General features: G+C 32.5%; 1 protein-coding gene across 1 annotated transcript in view; it reads left to right on the forward strand.

The window, feature by feature from the left end:
- Positions 1-10,925: 10,925 nt before the first annotated feature.
- LOC148943972 (uncharacterized) overlaps positions 10,926-17,221 on the forward strand; it is a 73,863-nt gene continuing 67,567 nt past the window's right edge. The window contains exon 1 of the mRNA XM_089101904.1: positions 10,926-10,961. The gene's annotated coding sequence lies outside the window, so the exon portion shown is untranslated. The remainder of the gene's footprint in view (positions 10,962-17,221) is intronic.

Raw genomic sequence — 17,221 nt, forward strand, 5'->3', positions numbered from 1 at the left:
ATTATGAATTTAAATTTAATAGTGATTTAAGTATTATATTAGGATTTGAAAATGATGTTGAATTATCAGATAAAATTAATGAAGGTACTAAAGTTCCAAATATTACAAGAAATGTTGATAAAATCCAAGTCAATTGTTCATTAGTCGATAGTTCAATCGTTAATGGGGTTAGATCTGATGTAATATGGACATTTGCACTTAAAAAAAAAATAAAAAATCGAGGAAAGAATCTATTGGTAATAATAAAAATTATATAGGTAGAAGAGGTCGAGATCTCTTAAATACGTTGATCACAAGTAAGGGATTAAACATTTTAAAATGAAAAATTATTTAATAAATTTCTTCTCTATATACATGGAGGTTGTTAATGAAGTTGTTACTCCTTATTGGCAAATATTGAAAAGCCTATTGTTGATGATTTGACAACGAAATATAAATTTAAAGAAATTAGAGAAACAAATGTTAACGTTTCAGGATTATCTAAATTTAACTTTATAACAAAAGATTTAGAATCTTGGATCCTTCCTAGCAATAGCTATCTTCATGCAAAAATAAAAATATCGCGAGATGATGGAAAGAATATGGATGCTATAGATAAGGCTATTTTAACAAATAATGGGTTTAATCTGTTTGAAAGTGCTGAATATATCATTAATGGTAAAGCAATTGAATCTATTGATTATGTTGGTATATCAACAACCGTTAAAAATCTATTAGAATTTTCTGATGACTATTCTAGAAGCGCAGCAACAAATATGTTTTGGTACAAACATAAAACGCAAACAAATGATTCATTTACAGAAGAAAGTGAGTTTGTAAGTACTTCTACAGCTGCAAAAGCAGGTAAAATTCCAACAATTAAAACAAAGAAAAATGATAAATTTAACTTCGGTTTATTAAAAAGATATAATAAAACAAAAGAAAGTCATGTAGTTAGTATGTATTTACCATTATCGAGATTATTTGGATTTTGTCAAGACATTAATCGCGTATTTAGAGGTGTTACACACAAAATTGAGTTGAAAAGGAATAGTAACAATAATATGCTTATACAAAAGGGTTTTCAAAACTTTTAAGTAGATATAATAGATTTATCTTGGATTCTACCAACATTAAATCCTAGTTTATCCAATAGAAATGAGTTAGAAGGTAAATTAGTTAAAAAGAGTTCATTTGAATTAAGATGGGAAGCGTGTAATACTTATAAAAGTGATAATAAAATGATAGAGAATTAACATTGAGAGTCGTCAGTGAAAGATATAAAGCAACTAAAATTGTTGTAGTATTACAGAAAACATAAAAAGATGATAATGCTTTACAAAAAATATGGTGTTTGATCATATGAATATTAATAAAATTGAAGTGAGAGTGAATGGCTATAAATATCCACACGAAGATTTAAAATGTGATTTTAGTTATGATAATGAGGATTATGCTGATGCTTATCTAAGATTTTTATATTTAGGGTACAAACATCGAAACGTTGATAATGGAACTATTGTTAGCTATAATGACTTTAAAACAGTGTATCCATTGTTTTGTTTTGATGCTTCAAAAAATGAACCTAATATTTATGCATCTGGATCAACTGCTGATATAGATATTAAACTTTTGTTAAATCAAAACCGTGCTGATTTATACAACATTTACTGCGTTATATTTTCAGAGAGAAAAGCAAACATGGATGTCATTGATCATAAATTAAATGTTAATCTATAAATTAAATTGTTATATATAAATTATTTTCGATTCAGAAAACTTGTTTCATAAAATAATTTACAAATAAATGGAGAAACTTTTAAGAGAAATGAAAGTGGAAAATAAATACAATCGAACCGTTAAGAAAGAAGACTTAGACATTGGAATAGAATACACAATCAAAGCAATGAGAAACGTAGTAACTAAATATGGTAATAAACTTGTTGTTATTATTAATTTTGAGGGTGAAATGGTTGATATCTTTGCACCAAAACGATTTGATTCTAAAGCAGCTGACTTTGAAAAGAAATTTAAAAAAATAGAAAAAGATAAAGGTATGATTTTAAAGGTTATTGAAAGAAAAGGGAGAAATAATAATAATTATTTAGATATTGAACTTAATTATTAATATATCGAACGATCTAATAAATATTAAATTATTACATTTTATCAGTAGTATAAGAAGAATCGAATATTTTTTCAAATTACATCAAAAATTCTTATCTCACAAGACCTTTTTTAAGGTTAAAGCTCATGTTGGAAAATTGTTAAAATGTTGGAAATTTTCATTTAAAATGGGGTGAATTCAATTGAAAAGGGGGTAAATTGAATTAATTAATGATGTGGTCCAGATCCTGTATTTCTTATACTACTATTGTAGGTGTCAAGACTACAATCTAATTTCAAACATGATGTTCGACAGAGAGTACATTGTTGGTTTACGCTCCCGCTTTATCTTCAAATGTGAATCTTGCCAAGAAGACGCCACGCTTCACACTGATATTCCAGTGAAATTTCAAAAGGATACGAAAGCTGGCAGCATTAACATAACACAAAAGGAAAAAACAGAACTGTAAAATAAACAACCGCTCAGCCTGAAACGGAAAAAATCGACTGGTCAATTCAAGGTATGGACAAAAAGAGGCAACAAAAAGAAACGGGGTCTAGAAATATCAACAAAGAAGTTGTAGTTGCCGCTATAAACGCCTGCATGACTCATGCCCAGATTCAAGAACTTTTTTCTACAATTGAAATTAACTGCCCATCGCAAAAAACATTTACCAAGTACGAAAGCATTATCAGGGAGTCCATAGAGAAAATCCTTCACGATTATTGGCTAGACAATGGTAAAATAGAGTGTCGAAAGGCAATGGAGGCTGATAGAAACATTGACTCTAGTGGAATAGTCGATACATGTGTTATAGTTGGTGGAAGTTGGTGTACACGAAGTTAAGGTAATAGATACACTGTACTGTCTGGTTGTGGTGTTGTAATTGGATTTTATTGAAAAAGACTCCTTCCTGTAGGAATTAGAAACAAGTATTGCTGTGTATGCATGGCAAATCGACAACAAGATTCTACTTCAGTTCCTGAACATAGATGTTTTATGAACTGGAATGGTTCTAGCACTGTGATGGAATCAGATATACTGGTAGAGGCCTTTCGTGTTGCACCAGCTATGCATAAACTAAGATATACAATGTTTATAGCCGATGGTGATTCAAGCACCCATTCTGAAATTATTACAAAGGTTTCATATGGTAGGATAGTGGAACAAATTGAACGCGCCAATCATGCTTGTAAGCGTTTGGAAAAGAGGCTTTATAACAAATGCAAAGAAAGCGCAGAATCTAGGAAATTTCTCAGCGGTCCAGTAATAAATAAATTGTGCGATTCTGCAAGAAAAGCAATTGTGCGAACCACTACGCATGCCATGTCGTCAAAAGATCTGATTAGAGAGTTAAACGCAATTCCTTTACATTTTTTCCGTTGGGACCACAGACAGTGTTCATCTTGTTGTCAGTTATCCGGAAAAATCGTGGAACTGAGAACTGAAAAAATCTCAAGCAGTGCGTTCATTAGCCATATATATGAAGCGTTTGACACCCTCATTAGGCGAGCTCGCTTACTGATCGAAAACGGCACAAGTAATTTGGCGGAGTATTTTATGTCCATTGTTGCTAGGTTTATAGGCGGAAAAATATAATAGTAAGCAAAAGGGGACGTTATAACACCCGTGTTACTGCTGCAGGAATACGGTATGCAAAGGGGCATTTAGGTCGCCAAGAAATTTTTAGAAAAGGCATAGGAGCAACCTCAACTCGTCAATTGAAAAAACTTACACGTGATAGAATTATGGCTAGCTTAAGGAAAAAAAAATTAAAGCCAAAAAGCGCCTATTTGGCAGTGTTTCAAAAAAGATTGCTAGCCGAGGAGATAAAAACTGTGGTCTCAACGCAATTGCTCCAGATCTTGACGCAGAATCTTTTGAAAATGCAAAAGTGGCTGTTTTGCAGCGCTTACAGTGTTCAGAGTCAGAGGTTTGCCAGATTGAATTAGCCACACGCCTTCAGGGACTCTGTATCGACAACAGTTGGCAGCTGCAGAGAAAAAATAGAATTTCTTCTTCAGTAGCACAGTAGCAGGGCTTATTTGCAAGCGGCGTGTTAAGACAGTAGCTCCAGCAGTGAAACAACTTCTGTATCCCAAACAATACAGAATTAAAGCAATGGAATACGGTCATATCCATGAACCGAAGGCAAAGTTGTCTTTTGAAATAAAGTTTGACTACAAAATTAGTCCTGCTGGCTTATATATCCAAAAAATTTTTACATTTTTGGCTGCTAGGTCTGACGGTATAGTAATGTTCCCATCTGGTGAAAAAGCCATAATAGAGGTTAAATGTCCCATAACAGCAAAAGAGCTGTATATTCCTGAATAGTTGGAGTCATAGAATTCCAATTGTATTGAAATCATTCACCGCAGTCAGATGAGACTAAAGAGAAACCACAATTATTATTACCAGATTCAGATGCAACTTGAGTGCTCAGACATCGAAATTGCATATTTTGTGTTATATTTTGGTAGAGGTTCAATATATACGAAGCGAATAGTTCATGACAAGGAGTTTTGGTCACAAAAAATGCTACCAAAGCTAGAAAGATTCTTCTTTGAAGCACTTCTGCCATAAACAGTTGATGGTAGAGTTCCAAGAAGCATGGACATTCGGGAACCATTCCTTTGAAGCAATTAACTTAGTTTCGTATAGATAAATGATTTTTTGTTCAATGAAATCAGCTTGAATCAATTTTACTATCATGTAAAGCATTTTTACTGTCAGCTTGAATTAATACTTAATATCATATGATATTATCGCGTACCATCATATAAAAAAAAAAATTAATAGCCATACCTCCACAATTCTTACTATTTGACCATTATATAATTCGTTTAATTTAGTTTTTAACATAAGTGAGGACGCAGCTGTTTTGTATATTTTTTTTTATTGTTTTATTAAGATTATTCTTACAAGATGTTGTCATTTACAAAAATGTGTTCCTTATACTTTCTTTTTTTTAGTATTTTTCATGTTAATTTTTATTTTGAAGAATTTCGAAGCTTTTTGAAATCAATTGATCGATTCTATAGTTGGACTTTTACGTTATCATTGGGATAAAAGGGTGACAGTAGTTGTCCTGGACAGCATTTTTTGCTCTCTTGGAAGAAGAAGGGATGCATCTGAAGAAATATACTCTGTCTGGCCTTTCCAGTAATTTATTTCACCTCTTTGTAGGTTTTTTTTAAACAATGCTTTACGCTGCAGTTCAGTACACTTTTTCTAATAATTAATATAACTATTAAAAGGGAATATCGTACGCATATAAATTTTAAGGATCTATCTTTAACACATATACAGGGCTCCTGAATGGGGGAGAGGGTACAAGGAGGTCATGTACAAGATCAGGAGACGTTGACAGTAGTAGTAGAAGAGTTGGTATTCGTAATAGTAATAACAGTAGTAGCAACAGCACTAGTAGTATCAACAGAAGAAGAAGTTGCAGCATGTACATAGTGCTCTTGAGTAAGTCAAACCTCCCCCTTAACATATCCCATAAATTTTGAATTAAATACACAACATCGGTCTTGTGATATTATTGATAGGTTCCTTTGACAGCTTGCATGCAAATAGTGTGTTTTGATTTAGTTCAATCTTTTTTCTCAATATTCCCTAAAACTTTCACCGTAATACCTTTATGCCACCATAATACCGTAGTAGCCTAATTAGTAGCAGCAGGAGTAGCAACAGTAGGAGTGGTAGTAAACTCTAAAAAATAAATTTGATTTCCAATATTTGATTTGCTGGAATTTGATTTGCTGGAATTTAAACCGGTAAATTTTTTCGTTGAAATTTTTATTTGTTATTTGGGTCCATAAAATTTTTGAAATTACTAAGATTTATGTATTTTTCAGCAGAAAAATGTAATTCCCAAAGAAAAGAGGCTTTATTAATCCATAATGTTTGGATTTGTGTACTAGATAAAATTTTTTAGAATATTATATTGAATTTAATTAAGGCAACATTTAAATTAGTATGTTACATATCAATCCAAATCAGAGGTTAGTTTTAAAACAGAAAAAAAGAAGCTAATTGCCGTTTTGTATAAAAAAGAGATTATAAAATTTGGGTTGATATGAGTTGGTAAAAGTTTAATTTACACGTCTAGAATGTGCTTACACAAAAATTTGTCAATAAATATTAAATTTGCATAAAACTTTTATAGGCGATTTTGTTTCGTAATACATTTGTTTTGTGATTTTCCTTAACTAGAAAATTTTTGAAGCTGCAATCCTATTCTTAAAAATACCAATTATCAACATATTTTACCCTCTGAATCCAATGTTTTTCTAACAAATACGGATAACCTTTGTGTGATTTTTGCTGATAAACATAACAAAATTTTTTTTGGCAAATCTCAAACTTTTTTGTTTGGAGTTTAGTTGTATGTAATTATTGCCTTTATATCAGTTGAACATCTCCCTCATCATGGCCTGAAAGTTTCAACATAAAAGTCTAATAGCTAAGCGAACTTCACAGCCAACTTTGACAATTTAGTTTTTATCCTGATCCTCAGTACGAAAAGAGGATAAACATAATAGCTAGATCTCACTTGAGGACATTAACAGAATTTTACCTCAGGAGACACTATCATTTCCTGGGATGTAAAGATTTCAAGAAGGCCAAGAATGGGAAAGAACTTATGCCATTGGGGAGGAACGATTCTTTTAATTCATCATCATTCATAGAGCATGTTTTTTGCTGAATACTTATATTTACTCATATGTTTTCCCAAAGCTAACTCTGTTGGGATACTTTCAACTGTAGAATCCTTGCGTACCCCTATTTTCACATTATTTTGGACAGAACTAAATTGGAAGCAACTCTAAAAGCTCAATATATATAAATTTTTGAAGTTTAATAAGAATTTTCCTGGTAAAGTGTTTAAATTGGAACAAGAGATGAATTGCACTGTTTCTATATCTTTTTTTGATGCCATACCGAATAACTAATGATTTATGTATTTTTATTTCTATAGGGTGTGTCGTTTCTCTTCAGTCAATGTGTTCAATTTTTGCGTACCAGAATAAATCCTTTTATTACCATTTAATTAGCCCTCTTCAAAGTTTGTGTTGAAATGATGAAATTATTTGCGGTTTTCAATAAGAATTTCTGAAATGCAATATAAGTAGAGAGCAATAGGGTTTCAATTTATTAGTCTTTTTCGGCATGGAAGGAGTTGTCGTAGAAACTTTGGAAGGTGCTCAGTCAGCTGAAAATTAGAAATTTTAGTGCTTTTTATAAGAGTCAAAAAGATTGATGGCAACCCGTTTCCCTCCCAAGCCTTTTTTTCGCTACCCTTCTTCCAATGAGATTTGATCAAAATTAGGCATTTTGTTCAAAATGGAAAGAATTGGGACACAATTTAAAGAGCGAGGTGTTGAGGAGGGGGCAAATCCCCTCATATACGTTATAATTTCTCCTTACTTACCGTCAATTACCATGAACTTTTTGATCAACATCAAAATCCAAACAGAGATCATTCAAATGTTGATCTTTTTTCTGCGTTACCAAAAGTATTACATTCATAATTCTTTACAGTCTTATGAAATGTAATTAAACAAATAGAAAAGATGTTTCAACTAAAGTAAAAAGCAAGTTTAAAACTTATAACAGATTGAGGTTACTTTGAATATAAGGGGGACTGCCTCACTTTTCAACAACCTGATCATTAAAGGAAAGTTTTTTAATGCTTTGAAAAATCCTCTTTTTTTTCAATTGCAAACTTTCTATATAATTTTTGACAAAAGCCAAACTTCACAATAAAGAGTAAGGATTTAAGGATGAGACAGACTTTTGATCTTTTACATAACTGAAGCCATCACAAGCTCTGCAATAGGATCTTTTATCGATAAGTACATTGCATTCATTTGTTTAAATACCTAAAAATAAATACCTAAAAAATAACATTGAAGTACTTCATATAAATAGAAAAAAGAAAAAATTTCCCCCCTGTGTGCTGAAAGATATGGAATTTAATATTTTAGCTGTATAGAGAAACATTTTAATTAATTCCGACTCATTTCTACCTCTTTTAACATTTATCTGAAGCCTCATGAAGAGTAAGCAATGTGTTATTTAATATCTACTTGTTTAGGAATCTACCCTATCCCCAACTAAAGAATGACTCCCCCCTCCCCCCCCCCCCCATTGTAGCTGATACGCCATTACAGATCACAAAACGTAGCCTAATTTCATTACAAATAAAGTGAATCAACTTGGTTGAATCCAGTACTGCCACCGTTTGGCATTACTTCTTTTGCAACAGAGAAGCATAAAATATAGTTATTGGTACTTTTAAATCAATTAACTTCTCACAATTTTAAATTGATTGCAAATTTGTCCTTTTTGGGGTAAAGTGGTAGTTTGGTGCCATAAATTGGCAGAAAACTAGACTTTTCCTCTGGCACAATGTGTTGTGTCATTTAAAAAAGAACTTTCAATTTATGTTTGAATGAGCTCCCTTCCAGTTCTCTTCGAAACTCGCTTGTACACGATAACCTTTGTGAAAAACAAAACAAATAAACATGACTCGATCATGCTTCTTCTGGAAAAGAAAAATGCAAAACTCTACATTTTGAAGATTGGAGCTTGAAACCTCTATCGTAGAGTTCTCTGAAATGATTTTTTATAAAGGGATTTTCAATCCCTTGTATTAAGGGATTTATTAAGGGATTTTCACTCGATCGCTAACATTTCTGGGGGTGCTCTCCTTTTTTTTTTAAAAATAGGCAAATTTTCTCAAATTTTTAGTTGTGGGTGGGTAACAATAAACTGAAATAATTTTATATGTTTAGAATCAGCATAAAAAGCCAATACTGTCGGTTTAGCAATTTTCAAGATTTTAGTTTTGGTGGATATTGGCCCAAGTCACTTTTTACTTCCAGTTTGTTTTTTTTATAACTAACAATTTGATAAGATTCTCCTCTGACAAAGATTGTTGAAACCTGTTCCTTTTTTTTAGATGAATAGGCTAATAAAAAGAAAGAGGATCAATTTGACGGCTGGATAGTAAGTTTAAATTTAGTTTTTTCTTTCGCTGTTCTGTTAGTTTTTAAATGTATGAATATAAAAGGGATTTAAGTTCGAGGTGGAGAATTGTCCTATTATGAATGAGGTACATTTTACATGGCCGGTATAAAACCAAGACGCGGTATCTATGCAGGTAGGATGATTTTTGAGCATCTCTACTCTTTCTGTAATCTATTCTAAGGATAGGAAATTGCATAAGAATAAGTCTACATCTGTTATAATCTATGGAAGTAATAAATCTTTCTTCAGATTTTCTTTTAAGATTATATGCATAATAATTAAATACATTATTGATTAAATAAAGCAATCCTTTGCAAAGAACTTTTGTTTAAGATTTGCTGTATTTTGTTTCAGTTTGTATGCAATTTAATTACTCTTTTTATTTGAGAATTTTTCACTAAAAGTATTTAAAAATAAACTTATTCCTATAAAAATAAATATCCTGAAATATATTCCCTGTCCCCCCACCACCACTAGTATTTTGGCGTCGGCCCCCCTGGACGATTTTCTGCCAGTGCCCTTGCTATATAAGTGTATTCTTTCCTATCAACGTTTTATCAAACGTCCTTATGTTTTTCTTTAATTGATCATTCTTCTTTTTTAAAGTTCCAGTTTTTTCTCAATTTGACTAGAGGCTAATACTTAGAGGGAAACAAAATTCTACATATCTATCCGCTTTTTACCTTTTTTTGGGGAATTTGTCTTTTAAAATCAGGTGAGAGCTTGAAACCCTGCTATTCAAATTTTGCAGAGTCAAGTTAAGGACCGCCTTCTAAACCCGTTTGTATTCATCAAAAGATAACCGCCCCATTTTTGCACAGTAAAATCTCTTCTGCATAGTTAATTTTTGGTTTTCATATCGTCCAGTCTTAACTTTATTTTATTTGACTCTTTGTGGAATCGTAATTGCCCAAAGAGAGAGCAGGTTTTAAAAATAAAATATGGATTTTGAGTTGTGTTCAAATTAGCCCATGCCCTATTTATTTTGCGGATTTTATAATACTTTCAAACTGTAAGTTAAGAAAAAAAAACTTACTGTTTCCTATTAATTTAATGTGAATATTTAGTTATCCTACAAGTTTGTGATATGGGCCCTGGGTGCTAAAATAAGTGTTTTGGGTTCTCGGGAGTTGGGCGTTAAATTATCATTGATCCTTTTTAGCCTTTTAGCAGTTTAAGCTTTAGTTTTTAGGCTACAAGCTTTGCTCTTATGCCTAACTCACACGAATGGGAATTCCAAACACTAACTGTATCAATTTCCCATTAGTTTGAAAACTTTATATTTGCCTTAGTTAAAAATAATATAATAATATACATTATTCCTTAAAAGTATTCATGCAGTTCTAACTGGCTTAAGGACAACCAAATACCTTAGAGTTTGTCTATATTCGGCATTTTGTGTAAAACTGGTAGAGCAAACAGAGACTGGTAGCAACAATTTTTGGCACTTCCAGCCCATTTACTAGCATATTTTTGTGCCATACCCAGAAACCAAAAAAAAAAAAAAATGGAATGGTGGTAGCAGTCCACAATGCCCAGTTTTTCAGAAAATACCGAATTTAGTTGCAGCTTTAGGCTTTTCCAGAATAAAAGTCAAGCTGAAAAATCCCGTCATAACTAGAGAAAAACAAAAACAAAGGAAAACCAATGTTTATTGTAAAAAAACATCAGTTTATCCTATTCATAAAACTTGTAGGCATTATAGTAGAATTTTTAGCATATGCTTGTGCCATCTGGATTTTAAACATCCATTTTAAAATTAGTGTTCTGAGAAGAAAAGAATCAAATGTTAAGAGAATTCAAATGGGCTTACTTGTTATAAATTGATACTTAAGTATGTATGCATCATATCTTTCAAGTTGGGTACTAAAGTGGGTAAAATTCCTTATGGCCATCTTGGAAAGAGATTTTTTAGTATGTCCCGGGATGGTATTTTGAAGTACCTACCTCCACTCCTCCCTGTAGAGGGTCCTGAAATTCGCCTACATGGCAGGTCCATACCTATTGAAATTTTATCTTAATTTTTTGCTATAAGTTTCTTTTTCTCTGGCTCTAGCCTAGTTCTGAAAATGCAAAGTTTATAATATGGAGTATTGTTGTGCTCTTAGCCACATACATTGTGAATACCTATCACTTGATCTTTCAGTTAATAAACTTTTAAAATATACAAATTACTGTCCTTGTAAGTAGTATCTTTAGTGGTTCTTTTCTGTTATGGCAACTCCACTCAAGAATTATGCTGTGTAAAACTTGAGAACAAACATAGAAGTGGTTTTACATCATTCTGTATTAAGAGACTATTAGCTTACGCTAAGTGAAAAACATGTAGTAGGTGACAGAATACATTAGACTTATATAATTTGGGGTATATATTTGCAAATTAGGGGGGTGGGGGTAAAGTATTTGGACAGCATGAAGTTAGAAAACAATTCTTACTTCATAATATCAACTACATACATAGGCCTACTTGAGTATATATGTATCATATCTTTCAAGTTGGGTACTAAAGTAGGTAAAATTCTTTTTGGCCATCTTGGAAAGGGGTTAAAGTATGTCCCAGGAAGTTGTTTTGAAGTACGTACCTCCCTTTAAGGGGTCATGACATGGGCGTAGGGAGGGGGGCAGCTGCCCCCCTAGACCTTCAATTTACTTGCAGAAGCAAAATAAGTATTTCAATCCATGTGATATTTTTGACTTCACAACCGCCTTCATTCAGGCTAATAACTCCATAGGCCAAATTGCCTTTACATTTATGTATAAAGGTAATTATAGATACACATAAATAATGGGTAGGGGGCTTCTGCCCCCTTCCATAGGCAAGAAGCAACATGCGCCCATGCCAAGATAACTCCATCTCACTATTGACTCCCCCCCCCCCCCTAGACAATATGCTGCCTATGCCCATGGGTTCTGACCTTTACAATCTGTTTGTTATAAAAGTGAAACTTTGTAAAACAGATTTTCTGCTTAAATGAAACAGAACAAAATTGTTTTCAGCTTCACAACTTTGCTCAATCCCAAATTTAAAAGGTTTTAAGGGTACATTTTTACCAAAACATATTATTGACTTACAAATAAAGTGAATATTGCCCTTGATGCCTTTTTTTATGCTCTTTCCAAACATAAAAATCATTTTTGTTGGAAATGAATTTCACCCCCACCCCTATATACCAATTCAGGGTATATATTTGCTCATTCGGGGGGTGGGGGTAAAGTTTAAACTTACCTCCCATTTACATAACAAATAAAATTTGCCCCCCCCCACCTAATGTGCAAATATATACCCTGAATTGGTATATATAGGGGTGGGGGTGAAAATCATTTCTGACAAAAATGATTATTATATTGGGAAAGTGCTTAAAAAAGGCATTGAGTAGTATATTCACTTTATTTGTAAGTCAATAATATGATTTGGTAAAAATTTACCCTTAAAATTCTACTCAAACAATAAGACATATATTTTCAGAACTAAAGCCAGAGGAAAAGAAACTGATAACTGAAAATTCAAGTAAAATTTTCGTTTTGTCAAAATGTCAATAAGTAGAAAGACCTGTCATGTAGGCAAGTTTCAGGACCCTCTAGAAGGAGAAGGAGTGGAGGTATGCACTTCAAAATACCTTCCTGGGACATAGGCTGCTTTGGTAAATTTTTTGGCAGTTCATATTATTGACTTACAAATAAAGTAAACATACTACTTTATGTGTTTTTTGGTAATTATGCATTATATAGGCCTTTCTAAAAAGTCAAGTTTGGTTAATGCTAATCAAATAAAATATAGAATGACTTTATAACACTTTAGAAACAAGTTTGGGCTATATATTTGCACATTAGGAAGAGTAGGGGCAAAGCATAGCATATATTAAATATGTAATCTAACATTGGTACCTTCCCCCCCCCCCAAAAAAAAAAAACACCAAAGAACAACACTTTAAATATCTTAAAACCATGCTATACAATGTGTTTCGCTACTTCCTTGTATTGAATCATCTTGTAAAAACAGGTTTTTTATTGCGTCTTTCCCATTTTACTGTATCATCTCTTGTTTGACTTCTTTAGAGGGGCCCATATAATGCAAAAGTACCCCTTTTTTGTATGCTCTTTCCAAATATAACAATCATTTTTGTCAGAAGTGAATTTTACCCCCACCCCTATATATACCAATTCAGGGTATATATTTGCACATTAGGGGGTTGGGATAAAGTTTATTTCAGATGCAAATGAGAGGTAAGTTTAAACTTTACCCCCCCCCCCCCCCTAATGTGCAAAAATATACCCTGAATTGGTATATATGGGGGTGGGGGTAAAATCTATTTCCAACAAAAATGATTATTATATTTGTAAAGACCATAAAAGGCATTAAGTAGTATGTTCACTTTATTTGTAAGTCAATAATATGAACTGCCAAAAATTTACCCATATTTTAGTTTCTAGACCCATCCCTGAAAGTTCCATTTTCCTAACGTGACCCCTTTCCAAGATAGCTAAAAGTAGCTAAAGTAGAATTTTACCCTAAAGTGTCTTACTTTATAATATGCAACAAGTACCAATGAATCATATTTCTATTTTAATCTGTTTTGAATCAGTTACTATGTTATATGTTTCTACATAGATTAAGGTTATATGAGACAATTAGAGGGAGGATAGGGATGAATTGTCAAAAGTGGACCAAACCATAAAGATTATCATACAATTAGAAATTAAAAACGTCTTAATGTTTAGGATATCTCCTTCTGAAGTTGCCCTATTTTAGACCTGTACTTAAATGGCACTATTAAATTCCCCCATCCTTCCCTGAAAACATTATTTCCTTCATCTTGGCAACCCCCTCCTTCCTAATAGTCCCAAATATAGCCCTAGTACAAAATGAAGGAATTCTTACTCAGTTAGTAGTGTTGTGACTGGTAAAATTGGTCATGGTAAATTTTGTCTATTTTACCGTTATTTTACACACCCCATCTAAAATTGGTCTTTTATGTATTTTACTGGTATCTTATGTATTTTACTGCCACATTTTAGGACATCTACGCTTTTCATAGCAAAGAGGCTGGCAGAAACAGGTTTGAATATAATTTTGTTTGTGTACAGCTGTATTACTCAGTTTAAAAGGCCATCTGTCTGACTTTAGTCTCTTGTTATCAGAACAATAAAGTGTATTATAGTACAATTAATTATACATTTTAAATGATGAAATACTAGCTTAAATAAAATAATATTAGTTCTGTGAGCTATTAAAGACAGAAAGGGCTACAGGCAGGATTGATGTATGACAAACAAGAATAAAATTAAATAGCAAAAAAAGACAAGAGTAGTGTCTGCCAGTGGACAGAAAAGAAGCAAAAAAGACAGAAGCAGATATTTTGTCCTAGAATTCTGCCCATCCATCTACTATGCTTCAAACAAAAAGAAAGAAAACTAACCTTTTGAAGTAACTCTTGACAGAGCAGAAGAGAGACTGAATCAAACAAACCAAGCCAGAATAAATGAAAAACTATTCACCAATTAGATTGGACAAGAATGGTCAGATGATCTTAATTCAAACTGAAGAAAAACATTATTTGAATCCTTTAATTTTATGTTGCTGTAAATTGGGTTTATGGAAATGTCTCCAGTATCTCTATTTAAAGCTAGATCTCTATTTATGGATATTTTAATTTCAATTTCCTTTCTAAAGGAATGTGGGAAGGCTTTTGCTTCAGATATTAAAGTCTCCTGGTTAAAAAGAACTAGGCCCTATATGATTTGGATTTTCAACATTGTGGTGGGGCAAAGCAAAATCAATATTCTCATTTTTTTCTTGGTGATATCTCAGTGAAATCTTATGTTCATGTTGTTATTCCCCCAGAAGCTTTTGTTTATCCGCCCTTGCAGAGAATTCCTCCCCCCCCCAATGGAAAATACCCCCTTCCCTCTGGATAATTCCAAATCTTTATTTGAAGGGAAATTGAAATTTCTACTCTCCTGTTTGAGTCAGAGGCAATCATATAGCACTGGCAATAGTTAAGATCCATAAGGGTTAAATGTATTAATATTTGTTCATTATTTTTCCCTGAGGCACTTAATAACTCCAATAAATCAAATAATATTAACATTTTGATTAATAAATACCAGCATATGTATATTAAACTGGCAATGCATATTCATTTGTTTTTTTGTCAGTAAAGTGCAAGTTATGTCCTAGCCTTGGGAAGGCATAGGGGTTTTTAGCTCTACTCATGTTAATTTCTGCTTGTTTTCTATTTTTGGTTTAATGGAGTTCTTTACTTTTCTTTGAAAAAATTGTTTTGTGGAAAAAGTTTTTTTTTAATTAATTTCTGTTTGTTTTTTATTTACATAGTCTTTTCAGGAGAAAAGAAAATAACAGTTTAAATCTTTTTGTTTTTTAAGACTATAGTTTGGCCTGCTATTTGTATGCTGGAGAAAATCATTCAGCAATTTTTAACAACATACACCCTTTTAAAAATCTAGACCCAAATAGTAGTGTTTAATTTAGTTTCATACCTCCTCTAGTTGACCTGAAATAGAAAATTTGATACAATTTGGAAAAAAACTGTTTACTTTCTTTAAACGCTTGGATACACTTATGCTATTTTGATTTGGTTAAATTTTAAGAGCAGAAGTAGCCCCAAAAGTTTGAACATAATACTCTCAGTCATTCTTGGGATACTGCTGAGATGCCTTATTAGGAATTAACTTTAACACAGTGCATTTTGATTTAATCTTAAGGCAACATTTAGTTTTTAAGCATAATGGACAAATGGGAGGGTGGGTGTTGGACGGGGATTAGTTGCCCTCCAATCACTTTCAAAAAAGGCACTAGTTCTTTCAATTTCCAACTGAATGAGCCCTTTTTGAAACTTCCACAACAACGCTTTCTATAAAAACCTTATGCCCCCTGCACAAAACTTGCAACCCTTACCCTGAGGGCTGTTGGGGGAGTGTTTTCCTCAAAGACAATTTCCAGATCTTTAAACTTTGTTGAACAAAATGGGTATTCCAAAATTTTGACTGGAAGTTTTTGGGGAAATGGTGGGCGTGAGAGGGGGGTTACTGGCCCTCCAATCAATTTCCAATCGAATGAGCCCTTTTTGAAGTTTCTACAACACTTATTTCTATAAAAAAAACCTTGTGTCATCCCCAAAAACATAAATTCCGGACTTTTTAACTACGTCAAACAAAATGGTTATCTCAAAATTTTTATTGGATGTGTTTGGGGAAATGTGTGGTAAGGTGGTTTTACTGGTATTTAAGTGATGTAGTGGTAGATGCCTTTTATTCTCCCTTTATAGGGGAGATAAATTCTGGCCCTAAGGTAGTTAAACTTTGGTAGCGTGCCTTAGGCTATGACCGAACTAATGAGCTGTACCAGCTGGGTATGTTTGAGGGGCTAAAGGTAGATTGTATAGAGGTTGTCTATAACACAATACTTTTATTCAGTTAACATATAATAATACCAGATATATATATATATATATATTATTTATATATATATATATATATATATATATATATATATATATATATATATATATATATATATATATATATATATATATATATATATATATATATATATATATATATATATATATTCCACTGGGACTGGCTGTCCTAAGTAGACCACAAGTGTCAGAAAACTACAATAATATATAATAAGACACATACACTAATCTGACAATATTCTAAGGTATTTCTAAATCAACGGACCAGAGGTCAGTCTGGCATAAAGTTAGTATCTGTCTACCCCTTCCCATAAAATGTATCTTTTATACATTTTTATCAACCACACCTTCCTGTACCCAACCGACGCATTAGCTAGGAAGTGGTGATTTCTCAATTTCCTGTTAAGCAGAAACTTGGCAGGATATGTTCCTTATCTTAATAAAAAGTGGTATTCTAAACTTTGTATTTGCGTCTTAATATATTTTTACTAAATTCCAAATTGACTAAATTAGAACAACGTTAAATTGGACAACGTTAAATGGGGGCTGTGGTGGGAGGGTTGAAACTTCCGGCCCACTTTCCCCCGTGAAGATAAAGTCGGAGGGGGTGAAATTTTGCTTGTTTCTTAGTTTGAGCCTAGGCCACAAAATGCGA

This window comes from Artemia sp. Qi Xiang Cuo, chromosome 15 (genome assembly GCF_049724085.1).
Source record: "Artemia sp. Qi Xiang Cuo chromosome 15, ASM4972408v1, whole genome shotgun sequence".
NCBI lineage: Eukaryota > Metazoa > Arthropoda > Branchiopoda > Anostraca > Artemiidae > Artemia > Artemia sp. Qi Xiang Cuo.